The sequence below is a fragment of the Triticum dicoccoides genome, chromosome 1A (assembly GCF_002162155.2).
Source record: "Triticum dicoccoides isolate Atlit2015 ecotype Zavitan chromosome 1A, WEW_v2.0, whole genome shotgun sequence".
Taxonomy (NCBI): domain Eukaryota; kingdom Viridiplantae; phylum Streptophyta; class Magnoliopsida; order Poales; family Poaceae; genus Triticum; species Triticum dicoccoides.
This window is the reverse complement of record NC_041380.1, coordinates 41698927-41713799: the sequence shown is the minus strand read 5'-3', so window position 1 is coordinate 41713799 and position 14873 is coordinate 41698927. Positions and strand designations below refer to the sequence as shown.

At 37.8% G+C, this 14873-nt stretch overlaps 3 non-coding genes across 3 annotated transcripts; all 3 read left to right on the top strand.

Moving 5' to 3' along the window:
- Positions 1 to 10841: 10841 nt before the first annotated feature.
- On the top strand, positions 10842 to 10938 carry LOC119296155. Its single transcript, XR_005144931.1, has one exon. It is a non-coding gene; the product is annotated as a small nucleolar RNA R64/Z200 family (small nucleolar RNA).
- An 84-nt stretch (positions 10939 to 11022) lies between these two features.
- On the top strand, positions 11023 to 11107 carry LOC119296121. Its single transcript, XR_005144867.1, has one exon. It is a non-coding gene; the product is annotated as a small nucleolar RNA Z199 (small nucleolar RNA).
- A 174-nt stretch (positions 11108 to 11281) lies between these two features.
- Positions 11282 to 11360, top strand: LOC119296127. The gene has a single exon (XR_005144870.1). It is a non-coding gene; the product is annotated as a small nucleolar RNA Z199 (small nucleolar RNA).
- Positions 11361 to 14873: the final 3513 nt, after the last annotated feature.

Sequence of the window (14873 nt, the reverse complement as noted above, 5' to 3'; positions counted from 1 at the left end):
TCAAAACTTTTTACACCCAACCATTTTGTCAATTGTGCATTAAATATGTCCTAGTATTTTAGAAAATCGATTTGGTCCAATTTTGCAACAATTATTTGGTAGTTCCTTCACAAAAAAACCTCCTTTCGGGCACTCGGAAAATGAAAATGGTTTTTTCGTCCAAAGAAAATGAAAACTTCCTTAGGCAACATTGTTTGCCATTCCAATATGCACCCTTGTGCACAATATGAGATCATTTGACAAAATATACCACGAATGTGGCCATAAGATTGAACATTTGGCTTGAAAGCCATGAATCTTCAGAGATGATAGCTCATTTCTGAGAACACTTTTTTAAAATAATTGCCGTATTACAAGTTTGTTATTTTTCTTGGGAACTTGGCCACATATAATGACACAATTTGAAGGTTTCCCAATTTTTTGATTTTTTTTGAATTTTTTATGCCCGTTTCAAAATGCGGTCAAAACGGCGGGCTTGACCATTCCTAGCTAGTGGTTGAATCTTGGAAAACTTTTGGTGTTTCTCTGATTAAATAGATACTTATGTACCTATAAATGATTTTTGTAAAAAATAAATAGCAAACTATGAGGCAGCTGCAGTTCAAATTTGACCTGCTTCCAACTGAATCGGCGGAAATTTGTCTTTTTCACGAGAGGTGGATCAAAACTTTTTACACCCAACCATTTTTTCAATTGTGCATTAAATATGTACTAGTATTTTAGAAAATTGATTTGGTCCAATTTTGCAACAATTATTTGGTAGTTCCTTCACAAAAAAACCTCCTTTCGGGCACTCAGAAAATGAAAAATGGTTTTTTCGTCCAAAGAAAATGAAAACTTCCTTAGGCAACATTGTTTGCCATTCCAATATGCACCCTTGTGCACAATATGAGATCATTTGAACAAACTATGCCACGAATGTGGCCATAAGATTGATCATTTGGCTTGAAAGCCATGAATCTTCAGAGATGATAGCTCATTTCTGAGAACACTTTTTTAAAATAATTGCCGTATTACAAATTTGTTATTTTTCTTGGGAACTTGGCCACATATAATGACACAATGTGAAGGTTTCCCAATTTTTTGATTTTTTTTGAATTTTTTATGCCCGTTTCAAAATGCGGTCAAAACGGCGGGCTTGACCGTTCCTAGGTAGTGGTTCAATCTTGGAAAAGTTTTGGTGTTTCTCTGATTAAATAGATACTTATGTACCTAGAAATGATTTTTGTAAAAAATAAATAGCAAACTATGAGGCAGCTGCAGTTCAAATTTGACCCGCTTCCACATGAATCAGCGGAAATTTGTCTTTTTCACGAGAGGTGGATCAAAACTTTTTACACCCAACCATTTTGTCAATTGTGCATTAAATATGTCCTAGTATTTTAAAAAATTGATTTGGTCCAATTTTGCAACAATTATTTGGTAGTTCCTTCACAAAAAAACCTCCTTTCGAGCACTCGGAAAATGAAAAATGGTTTTTTCGTCCAAAGAATATGAAAACTTCCTTAGGCAACATTGTTTGCCATTCCAATATGCACCCTTGTGCACAATATGAGATCATCTGAACAAACTATGCCACGAATGTGGCCATAAGATTGATCATTTGGCTTGAAAGCCATGAATCTTCAGAGATGATAGCTCATTTCTGAGAACACTTTTTTAAAATAATTGCCATATTACAAGTTTGTTATTTTTCTTGGGAACTTGGCCACATATAATGACACAATGTGAAGGTTTCCCAATTTTTTGATTTTTTTGAATTTTTTATGCCCATTTCAAAATGCGGTCAAAACGGCAGGCTTGACCGTTCCTAGCTAGTGGTTGAATCTTGGAAAACTTTTGGTGTTTCTCTGATTAAATAGATACTTATGTACCTAGAAATGATTTTTGTAAAAAAAATAGCAAACTATGAGGCAGCTGCAGTTCAAATTTGACCCGCTTCCACCTGAATCGGCGGAAATTTGTCTTTTTCACGAGAGGTGGATCAAAACTTTTTACACCCAACCATTTTGTCAATTGTGCATTAAATATGTCCTAGTATTTTAGAAAATCGATTTGGTCCAATTTTGCAACAATTATTTGGTAGTTCCTTCACAAAAAAACCTCCTTTCGGGCACTCGGAAAATGAAAATGGTTTTTTCGTCCAAAGAAAATGAAAACTTCCTTAGGCAACATTGTTTGCCATTCCAATATGCACCCTTGTGCACAATATGAGATCATTTGACAAAATATACCACGAATGTGGCCATAAGATTGAACATTTGGCTTGAAAGCCATGAATCTTCAGAGATGATAGCTCATTTCTGAGAACACTTTTTTAAAATAATTGCCGTATTACAAGTTTGTTATTTTTCTTGGGAACTTGGCCACATATAATGACACAATGTGAAGGTTTCCCAATTTTTTGATTTTTTTTGAATTTTTTATGCCCGTTTCAAAATGCGGTCAAAACGGCGGGCTTGACCATTCCTAGCTAGTGGTTGAATCTTGGAAAACTTTTGGTGTTTCTCTGATTAAATAGATACTTATGTACCTATAAATGATTTTTGTAAAAAATAAATAGCAAACTATGAGGCAGCTGCAGTTCAAATTTGACCTGCTTCCAGCTGAATCGGCGGAAATTTGTCTTTTTCACGAGAGGTGGATCAAAACTTTTTACACCCAACCATTTTGTCAATTGTGCATTAAATATGTACTAGTATTTTAGAAAATTGATTTGGTCCAATTTTGCAACAATTATTTGGTAGTTCCTTCACAAAAAAACCTCCTTTCGGGCACTCAGAAAATGAAAAATGGTTTTTTCGTCCAAAGAAAATGAAAACTTCCTTAGGAAACATTGTTTGCCATTCCAATATGCACCCTTGTGCACAATATGAGATCATTTGAACAAACTATGCCACGAATGTGGCCATAAGATTGATCATTTGGCTTGAAAGCCATGAATCTTCAGAGATGATAGCTCATTTCTGAGAACACTTTTTTAAAATAATTGCCGTATTACAAATTTGTTATTTTTCTTGGGAACTTGGCCACATATAATGACACAATGTGAAGGTTTCCCAATTTTTTGAATTTTTTTGAATTTTTTATGCCCGTTTCAAAATGCGGTCAAAACGGCGGGCTTGACCGTTCCTAGGTAGTGGTTCAATCTTGGAAAACTTTTGGTGTTTCTCTGATTAAATAGATACTTATGTACCTAGAAATGATTTTTGTAAAAAAATAAATAGCAAACTATGAGGCAGCTGCAGTTCAAATTTGACCCGCTTCCACCTGAACCAGCGGAAATTTGTCTTTTTCACGAGAGGTGGATCAAAACTTTTTACACCCAACCATTTTGTCAATTGTGCATTAAATATGTCCTAGTATTTTAAAAAATTGATTTGGTCCAATTTTGCAACAATTATTTGGTAGTTCCTTCACAAAAAAACCTCCTTTCGGGCACTCGGAAAATGAAAAATGGTTTTTTCGTCCAAAGAAAATGAAAACTTCCTTAGGCAACATTGTTTGCCATTCCAATATGCACCCTTGTGCACAATATGAGATCATCTGAACAAACTATGCCACGAATGTGGCCATAAGATTGATCATTTGGCTTGAAAGCCATGAATCTTCAGAGATGATAGCTCATTTCTGAGAACACTTTTTAAAAATAATTGCCATATTACAAGTTTGTTATTTTTCTTGGGAACTTGGCCACATATAATGACACAATGTGAAGGTTTCCCAATTTTTTGATTTTTTTGAATTTTTTATGCCCATTTCCAAATGCGGTCAAAACGGCAGGCTTGACCGTTCCTAGCTAGTGGTTGAATCTTGGAAAACTTTTGGTGTTTCTCTGATTAAATAGATACTTATGTACCTAGAAATGATTTTTGTAAAAAAAATAGCAAACTATGAGGCAGCTGCAGTTCAAATTTGACCCGCTTCCACCTGAATCGGCGGAAATTTGTCTTTTTCACGAGAGGTGGATCAAAACTTTTTACACCCAACCATTTTGTCAATTGTGCATTAAATATGTCCTAGTATTTTAGAAAATCAATTTGGTCCAATTTTGCAACAATTATTTGGTAGTTCCTTCACAAAAAAACCTCCTTTCGGGCACTCGGAAAATGAAAATGGTTTTTTCGTCCAAAGAAAATGAAAACTTCCTTAGGCAACATTGTTTGCCATTCCAATATGCACCCTTGTGCACAATATGAGATCATTTGACAAAATATACCACGAATGTGGCCATAAGATTGAACATTTGGCTTGAAAGCCATGAATCTTCAGAGATGATAGCTCATTTCTGAGAACACTTTTTTAAAATAATTGCCGTATTACAAGTTTGTTATTTTTCTTGGGAACTTGGCCACATATAATGACACAATGTGAAGGTTTCCCAATTTTTTGATTTTTTTTGAATTTTTTATGCTCGTTTCAAAATGCGGTCAAAACGGCGGGCTTGACCATTCCTAGCTAGTGGTTGAATCTTGGAAAACTTTTGGTGTTTCTCTGATTAAATATATACTTATGTACCTAGAAATGATTTTTGTAAAAAATAAATAGCAAACTATGAGGCAGCTGCAGTTCAAATTTGACCCGCTTCCAACTGAATCGGCGGAAATTTGTCTTTTTCACGAGAGGTGGATCAAAACTTTTTACACCCAACCATTTTGTCAATTGTGCATTAAATATGTACTAGTATTTTATAAAATTGATTTGGTCCAATTTTGCAACAATTATTTGGTAGTTCCTTCACAAAAAAACCTCCTTTCGGGCACTCAGAAAATGAAAAATGGTTTTTTCGTCCAAAGAAAATGAAAACTTCCTTAGGCAACATTGTTTGCCATTCCAATATGCACCCTTGTGCACAATATGAGATCATTTGAACAAACTATGCCACGAATGTGGCCATAAGATTGATCATTTGGCTTGAAAGCCATGAATCTTCAGAGATGATAGCTCATTTCTGAGAACACTTTTTTAAAATAATTGCCGTATTAAAAATTTGTTATTTTTCTTGCGAACTTGGCCACATATAATGACACAATGTGAAGGTTTCCCAATTTTTTGATTTTTTTTGAATTTTTTATGCCCGTTTCAAAATGCGGTCAAAACGGCGGGCTTGACCGTTCCTAGGTAGTGGTTCAATCTTGGAAAACTTTTGGTGTTTCTCTGATTAAATAGATACTTATGTACCTAGAAATGATTTTTGTAAAAAATAAATCGCAAACTATGAGGCAGCTGCAGTTCAAATTTGACCCGCTTCCACCTGAATCAGCGGAAATTTGTCTTTTTCACGAGAGGTGGATCAAAACTTTTTACACCCAACCATTTTGTCAATTGTGCATTAAATATGTCCTAGTATTTTAAAAAATTGATTTGGTCCAATTTTGCAACAATTATTTGGTAGTTCCTTCACAAAAAAACCTCCTTTCGGGCACTCGGAAAATGAAAAATGGTTTTTTCGTCCAAAGAAAATGAAAACTTCCTTAGGCAACATTGTTTGCCATTCCAATATGCACCCTTGTGCACAATATGAGATCATCTGAACAAACTATGCCACGAATGTGGCCATAAGATTGATCATTTGGCTTGAAAGCCATGAATCTTCAGAGATGATAGCTCATTTCTGAGAACACTTTTTTAAAATAATTGCCATATTACAAGTTTGTTATTTTTCTTGGGAACTTGGCCACATATAATGACACAATGTGAAGGTTTCCCAATTTTTTGATTTTTTTGAATTTTTTATGCCCATTTCAAAATGCGGTCAAAACGGCAGGCTTGACCGTTCCTAGCTAGTGGTTGAATCTTGGAAAACTTTTGGTGTTTCTCTGATTAAATAGATACTTATGTACCTAGAAATGATTTTTGTAAAAAAAATAGCAAACTATGAGGCAGCTGCAGTTCAAATTTGACCCGCTTCCACCTGAATCGGCGGAAATTTGTCTTTTTCACGAGAGGTGGATCAAAACTTTTTACACCCAACCATTTTGTCAATTGTGCATTAAATATGTCCTAGTATTTTAGAAAATCGATTTGGTCCAATTTTGCAACAATTATTTGGTAGTTCCTTCACAAAAAAACCTCCTTTCGGGCACTCGGAAAATGAAAATGGTTTTTTCGTCCAAAGAAAATGAAAACTTCCTTAGGCAACATTGTTTGCCATTCCAATATGCACCCTTGTGCACAATATGAGATCATTTGACAAAATATACCACGAATGTGGCCATAAGATTGAACATTTGGCTTGAAAGCCATGAATCTTCAGAGATGATAGCTCATTTCTGAGAACACTTTTTAAAAATAATTGACGTATTACAAGTTTGTTATTTTTCTTGGGAACTTGGCCACATATAATGACACAATGTGAAGGTTTCCCAATTTTTTGTTTTTTTTTGAATTTTTTATGCCCGTTTCAAAATGCGGTCAAAACGGCGGGCTTGACCATTCCTAGCTAGTGGTTGAATCTTGGAAAACTTTTGGTGTTTCTCTGATTAAATAGATACTTATGTACCTAGAAATGATTTTTGTAAAAAATAAATAGCAAACTATGAGGCAGCTGCAGTTCAAATTTGACCCGCTTCCAACTGAATCGGCGGAAATTTGTCTTTTTCACGAGAGGTGGATCAAAACTTTTTACACCCAACCATTTTGTCAATTGTGCATTAAATATGTACTAGTATTTTAGAAAATTGATTTGGTCCAATTTTGCAACAATTATTTGGTAGTTCCTTCACAAAAAAACCTCCTTTCGGGCACTCAGAAAATGAAAAATGGTTTTTTCGTCCAAAGAAAATGAAAACTTCCTTAGGCAACATTGTTTGCCATTCCAATATGCACCCTTGTGCACAATATGAGATCATTTGAACAAACTATGCCACGAATGTGGCCATAAGATTGATCATTTGGCTTGAAAGCCATGAATCTTTAGAGATGATAGCTCATTTCTGAGAACACTTTTTTAAAATAATTGCCGTATTACAAATTTGTTATTTTTCTTGCGAACTTGGCCACATATAATGACACAATGTGAAGGTTTCCCAATTTTTTGATTTTTTTTGAATTTTTTATGCCCGTTTCAAAATGCGGTCAAAACGGCGGGCTTGACCGTTCCTAGGTAGTGGTTCAATCTTGGAAAACTTTTGGTGTTTCTCTGATTAAATAGATACTTATGTACCTAGAAATGATTTTTGTAAAAAATAAATAGCAAACTATGAGGCAGCTGCAGTTCAAATTTGACCCGCTTCCACCTGAATCAGCGGAAATTTGTCTTTTTCACGAGAGGTGGATCAAAACTTTTTACACCCAACCATTTTGTCAATTGTGCATTAAATATGTCCTAGTATTTTAAAAAATTGATTTGGTCCAATTTTGCAACAATTATTTGGTAGCTCCTTCACAAAAAAACCTCCTTTCGGGCACTCGGAAAATGAAAAATGGTTTTTTCGTCCAAACAAAATGAAAACTTCCTTCGGCAACATTGTTTGCCATTCCAATATGCACCCTTGTGCACAATATGAGATCATCTGAACAAACTATGCCACGAATGTGGCCATAAGATTGATCATTTGGCTTGAAAGCCATGAATCTTCAGAGATGATAGCTCATTTCTGAGAACACTTTTTTAAAATAATTGCCATATTACAAGTTTGTTATTTTTCATGGGAACTTGGCCACATATAATGACACAATGTGAAGGTTTCCCAATTTTTTGATTTTTTTTGAATTTTTTATGCCCATTTCAAAATGCGGTCAAAACGGCAGGCTTGACCGTTCCTAGCTAGTGGTTGAATCTTGGAAAACTTTTGGTGTTTCTCTGATTAAATAGATACTTATGTACCTAGAAATGATTTTTGTAAAAAATAAATAGCAAACTATGAGGCAGCTGCAGTTCAAATTTGACCCGCTTCCAGCTGAATCGGCCGAAATTTGCCTTTTTCACGAGAGGTGGATCAAAACTTTTTACACCCAACCATTTTGTCAATTGTATATTAAATATGAACTGGTATTTTAGAAAATTGATGGAGTCCAATTTTGCAACAAATATTTGGTAGGTTCTTTAAAAAAAACCTATTTTTGCCACTCGGAAAATTATTAAAAATAGCTACAAAGATCAGAAATGCATACAAATTAGTCCTTATCCATGAAATCTGGTCTAACTCTAGTGAAAATTTGTGTGATGCCCTTTTGCAATATATTTTTGATAGCTACTTCACAAAATCAATGAATTTTTAATACTTGGAAACTACTTAAATCAATGGTTTTTCTAAACCAATCAAAACTCTTCCCACGGATCGATGACATGGCGCCCATTCATCCATCCATCCATCTCTCCATCCCACATCCATCCATCCATCCATCTATCTACAGAAAAAAAGAAAAAGACTGAAAAGGAGATACCCCACCCGCAGCCCAAACCCTAGCTCTGATCCCCCATCTCCTCGCCGCCGCCGCCCCCTCCCAAACCAGTCCTCCGCCTCATCCCCCTCCTCTCCCCAATCCCATACCTCCCTCATCTCCCACATCGCTGCCGCCACCGATCCAAACCTCGCCGGCCGGTGGCCTCTCCCTCTCCTCCCACCTTAGGCAGAGCAACCACCCACCCATCTCTCTCTCCTCCCACCTCAGGCAACCCCTCTTTCGCTCGTCTCTCCCTCTCCCATGCACCACTCCTGTCTGCCACAACCACCTACGGATCTCGCTTGATTCCGGCATCCTCCGGCGTCGCCAAGCCTACCCATAGCTTCCTCTCGCTGCACTCCCTCTTCACCATTGCATCAATTTGCTTTACCCCGCCTCATGTGGTCGCCCGCATCACTTCCTCCCGCTAGGGTTTCGGTGGTGGTGTGGACCTCTTCATTGCGCACGGCTGAGATGAACATCCTTGGCGGTGGTGGCGGTGCACGTGAGATCCTCCTACAAGGCCGCCGCCAGATCAGCTCCTCTCCGTCGGTGGATCCTCGCCTCTCCGACAAGGCCGCCACCGGACCCCCTCCTCTTCGAAAACAATGCCTCCGGATCCGCTCGTCCTCGACAACAATGGCACCGAGGAGCACCAGGAGCTTCGGATCAGGTAACTTATTATCTCCCTCTCTCCCTCCCGCGGGGCATGGAAGCAGTACCTACTTTGGATCAGGGCTTTACATATAACTCTGATGCAGCCGACTTCCATTTTGCAATATAACTAATCATGCTGTTTTCTGTTCTTGTTGTGCAGTGTGCCAAGCTCAGTTTGGTCCTTGCCAGTGAGCCTGCTATTCAGTACCTTGGTTTCTTATGTTCAGTGTTTTTTTAGCTCTCCCGCTCATGGTGCGTGAATTTTCTTTGCGATTTAAGGACCTCAACTGCCCAAGAAGATCCGCGCTCTCGCATCCTTCAAGGAATACACCTTTGCTACATACGGAAGCGATATCGCGGTTTTTAAACAGACCGATCTGGTAAGGGAATTGTTGTGTTTAGGATAGCTGAATTAGTCTTATCAGTCATGTTAGCTATTAGCAGTCAAGGCCTTGTGTGCTGATGATTCATTGCTGTAACAGTTGGGCATTGATCCATTTTGAAAGTAGTCTTAAGTGTTGATTCATTGCTGGAACAGTTGGGCATTATTCCATTTTGAAAGTAGTCTGTCTAAGTGTTGATTCATTGTTTGGTGCCTGCTGAATGAAATTATTATCGGCTACTTATTCCAAACTTCCAGAATTGAGTTCCTGACCAGAAAATACCTTTGTATCAGATGTACTTGTAGATCTCTTGTGAAATCAGATGTTGATTGTGGATTAATAGGTGCACTTGTAATGTTCTGCGAAACAGCATGTTTGATTTTGTGGTTATACAAAAAAAGATAAATTGTGGGAACTTTCAGTTTCTATATTAGCTCCTTTTCCTTATTTTTACAGCACATAAAAACAAACTTGTTGTGCCTGGGTTTGTGGATCTTAAAAAAAATCACCTATGCTTTCCTTGCTCATACAAAACGCCCAACTGTAGTTCTTGTAAATACAAGCGTGCATACCATCGGCACCTTAACCAAAAAGAAAAGGCTCTAGCCACTTCTTATGACAAGAAAAATAGAACTGCCCCTAAATTTAAACATATTCCTCTTTACTGAAAACTCATTGTTCTTTTCTAAACTATTGCAAAAGTCGAGCAGTGGAACTGATTATATAAATTTTATATTGTCTTGGTAGCTTCACTCGTGTCTGCCACTAATTGGTTTCTGCTTAACCCATGTGCAGAGGACGTGTACAAGAATCTGAAGAAGAACGGCAGCGGGGGGCAGGAGCCGGAGGCGACCGGCGTGACGCCGGCTGTGTACGGCAGGACCACAAGCTCTCCGATGAGTCGGCTCCATCTTCTAGCCCTAGCGCCCTATTTTCTGCTCCTATATTATGCTCTGTTGGTTTAGAACACTGGCAGCAGTAGCCTACCATGTATATGTACTAAACAGCAGGATTTCAATCACCTTTTGTACACTAGCAGCTTGCTTACACAGTTGTCACGTTTGCTTGTGGTAGCCATTATGTGGCTGAATCATGTCTGTGTCTACTAATCATCAGTTAATAGCATTTGGATTCTTTGTGATGGTCTGGGAATATTTTATGGTGATGTGGATATACTTTCTGATTTAAAGTTACTAATATGTGGTCTGGTGTCATATTATGGTATAATATTCTTTGTTTTGACTCTTTCTCTGGTGCGAGGAAAGTTGTGAGTAGACATCAATGATGCCTACTTGCTTGGCTGCTACAGTGATGCATGCGCCGGTCAAGCAAGCACACATGCATATACGTACATGTTGGGATAGTAGCAGATATTCCCTCTGTTCCTGCTATATGCCTACTTGCTTGGTTTGCAAAATGCTGTGGTGAATCATGAAATCTACAACGTATGTCAGACTTTAGAGATGCCATTTGGCATTGATGAGAAGATATTTCATATTCTGAGCAATAATGTTTGCATTTCATACCGATAGTTGCCAAACTATAAATTGTTATAGCCTTTTTTCTTGCTGTCCATGCATGCTTATATGTTTGAGGGTCAAGTGATGAGGAATAAACCATCAACAATATGATGGAGCTATGCTGCTTTGATTCTTAGTATTTAAGTCTCTGATGATACCTCAACACCCTGATATGTTTGTGGCTTTCTATGATGTCCACATACTGAAGGAAGTCCTACTATGTTCACAACAAATATAATTTTTCTTGAACGAGTTTATAAATTGAACTATCTCCACAACAAAGATACTTACCATTTGTAGTTCCAATCTAAAATGTTGCCTGATTTCATTTGTGGTTCAAGTGATGATGAGAAACTGCAACAACATGACATGAGTTACCTTCCTGTGATTCGTAGTTTAAAGTCTGATGATTTCTTACCTTCAATTAACCGTTGTCTTGTGAAATGCGCTCACGTTCTTGTTTTCTTATGAATTGCTTGATGCAATTTCTAAGTCTGGTGTTCTTGAATAAATTGCAGCAATATGACAGGACCATGTTTTATACTAGTTTTCTGTTTGATTTCTCTATCCAAAATTTTCCTTTGCCTTCTGTTTTGCAATCTTGTTTCACTTGTCTTCTCTAACTTCTACCATGATCATTTCCGAATGTGTTGTCTTAACTACCAATGATCACTTCTTTTGATCATGATCATGGCTGTTACCTCACCATGCCATTTACTAGCTATTACCATCAAGGAAACTCGAAGTATTTAATAACCAGAAAGCTTATGGTTTGGTCGGATTAAGGATGTAAAGAAAATGAATTTTGTCGCTATTGAGAATTGTATTTATTGTTGACAATGCTGCGTACATAGAATACCTAATTGTCTTATGTAACTTAATTTCCTTGCATTTTCAACTCTGATTTTGAATGACTAAAGTTACTCCCATGAACAATTTTGCTAAACATTTATCACATCTTGGATCTGCTCTACTGCTTACATTAGTGTTGCCATTCAAGTTGTTTGGTTCTGGTCTCACTAGCAGTACAATCTAATGCTGCTTTATGTTCACTCTCTTACAGGAGCTCCCTGCCTATTCTTTCTGGAGTGTGAAGCCGTGAAGCCAAGCAAGCTGTGAAGCCCTATTTAGCAAAGAGTTTTTGATCTATCTGACTGTAAATTGTAACATTGTAACAGATTGGAAAAGACTAATGTAGTGTTATTTGATGAATTATATTTGTCCTGTCCTATTTGAAATAGTGATTGTGTATGTTAAAAATATATGAAACGGAAACATGACTAGCGGGACCAATTTATGTCCGACTTATGAATATAATCTGAGAAATTCTGAAATTTTTGACATGTAGGACCACCATCTGACTAGTGGGACTAGCTCTAAAATAAATGATTGAAACATAGAAAATCAATTGATGGTAAGAAGGCCACGGCCCAACAATAAAAAAGGCTACAATAATGGGCTTGGCCCATGAACCCAATCAAAATTTGATGGAAACAAAACACAAATAGGCTAAATTAATGGGCTCGGCCCATGTAAAATGCCGAATCAGACCGAGCTGAATCTTGTGCCACATCAGCTTGCCATGCTGGATGCCTACATGGTCTGGGGAGGTTGCTAGTGACCAAAACGCCACAGTAGATATATTTTGGTCATAAACGTCTACGACCTTCTCACAGAGAAGGTCGCTATAGTCAGTTTACGACCGCTAGCTTTTGACCTTCTGTTTTCGGTCACAAAAAGGTCGTAAATGGAAATTTGTGACCTTTCAGTGACCAATAGTCAAGGTCACAAGTTGACATATTTCTTGTAGTGCCACCGAAATACTTCTTCCTCCTATATATACCTACGTACCCCCAAACGATCAGATACGAAGCCAAAACCCAAATTCCACCGCCGCAACTTTCTGTATCCACGAGATCCCATCTTGGCGCCTGTCCCGGAGCTCTGCCGGAGGGGGCATCGATCACGGATGGCTTCTACATCAACACCATAGCCTCTCCGATGAAGTGTGAGTAGTTTACCTCAGACCTTCGGGTCCATAGTTATTAGCTAGATGGCTTCTTCTCTCTTTTTGGATCTCAATACAAAGTTCTCCCCCTCTCTTGTGGAGATATATTCGATGTAATCTTCTTTTGCGATGTGTTTGTTGAGACCAATGAATTGTGGGTTTATGATCAAGTTTATCTATGAACAATATTTGAATCTTCTCTGAATTCTTTTATGTATGATTGGTTATCTTTGCAAGTCTCTTCGAATTATCATTTTGTTTTGGCCTACTAAATTGATCTTTCTTGCAATGGGAGAAGTGCTTAGCTTTGGGTTCAATCTTGCGGTGTCCTTTCCCAGTGGCAGTAGGGGCAGCAAGGCACGTATTGCATTGTTGCTATCGAGGATAACAAGATGGGGTTTTCATCATATTGCATGAGTTTATCCCTCTACATCATGTCATCTTGCTTAAAGCGTTACTCTGTTCTCTTGAACTTAATACTCTAGATGCATGCTGGATAGCGGTCGATGTGTGGAGTAATAGTAGTAGATGCAGGCAGGAGTCGGTCTACTTGTCTCGGACATGATGACTATATACATTATCATACCTAGATATTCTGATAACTATGCTCAATTCTGTCAATTGCTCAACAGTAATTTGTTCACCCACCGTAAAATACTTATGCTCTTGAGAGAAGCCACTAGTGAAACCTATGGCCCCCGGGTCTATCTTCATCATATTAATCCTCCAATACTTAGTTATTTTCATTGCCTTTTATTTTACTTTGCATCTTTATCATAAAAATACCAAAAATATTATCTTATCATATCTATCAGATCTCACTCTCGTAAGTGACCGTGTAGGGATTGACAACCCCTTATCGCATTGATTGCGAGGATTTATTTGTTTTGTGTACGTGCGAGGGACTCGCGTGTAGCCTCCTACTGGATTGATACCTTGGTTCTCAAAAACTGAGGGAAATACTTACGCTACTTTGCTACAGCACCCTTTCCTCTTCAAGGGAAAACCAACGCAAGTGCTCAAGAGGTAGCAAGAAGGATTTCTGGCGCCGTTGCCGGGGAGGTCTATGCAAAAGTCAACATACCAAGTACCCATCACAAACCCTTATCTCCCTCATTACATTATTTTCCATTTGCCTCTCGTTTTCCTCTCCCCCACTTCACCCTTGCCGTTTTATTCGCCCTCTCTCTCTATCCTCCCTCTCTTTCTCTATTTGCCTCTTTTTGGCCGTTCCTCGTTTGCTTGTATGTTGGATTGCTTGTTTGTCACGATGGCTCAAGATAACACTAAATTGTGTGACTTTACCAATACCAACAACAATGATTTTATTAGCACTCTGATTGCTCCTCCCGATGCTGAATCTTGTGAAATTAATGCCGCCTTGCTGAATCTTGTCATGAAAGATCCGTTTTTCGGCCTTCCTAGTGAAGATGCCACTACCCATCTAATGATTTTGTGTGATATGCAAAAGAAGAAAGATGTTGATAATGATATTGTTAAATTGAAGTTATTTCTTTTTTCGCTTAGAGAATGTGCTAAAGCTTGGTTTTCGTCTTTGCCAAAAAATAGTATTGATTCTTGGAATAAGTGCAAAGATGCTTTTATCTCTAAGTATTTTCCTCCCGCTAAGATTATCTCTCTTAGAAACGATATTATGAATTTTAAGCAACTTGATCATGAACATGTTGCTCAAGCTTGGGAGAGGATGAAATTAATGATACGTAATTGCCCGACACTTGGTTTGAATTTGTGGATGATTATACAAATTTTTTATGCCGGATTGAATTTTGCTTCTAGAAATCTTTTAGATTCAGCCGCGGGAGGCACTTTTATGGAAATCACTTTAGGAGAAGCTACTAAACTCCTAGATAATATTATGGTTAATTATTCTCAATGGCACACTGAAAGATCTACTAA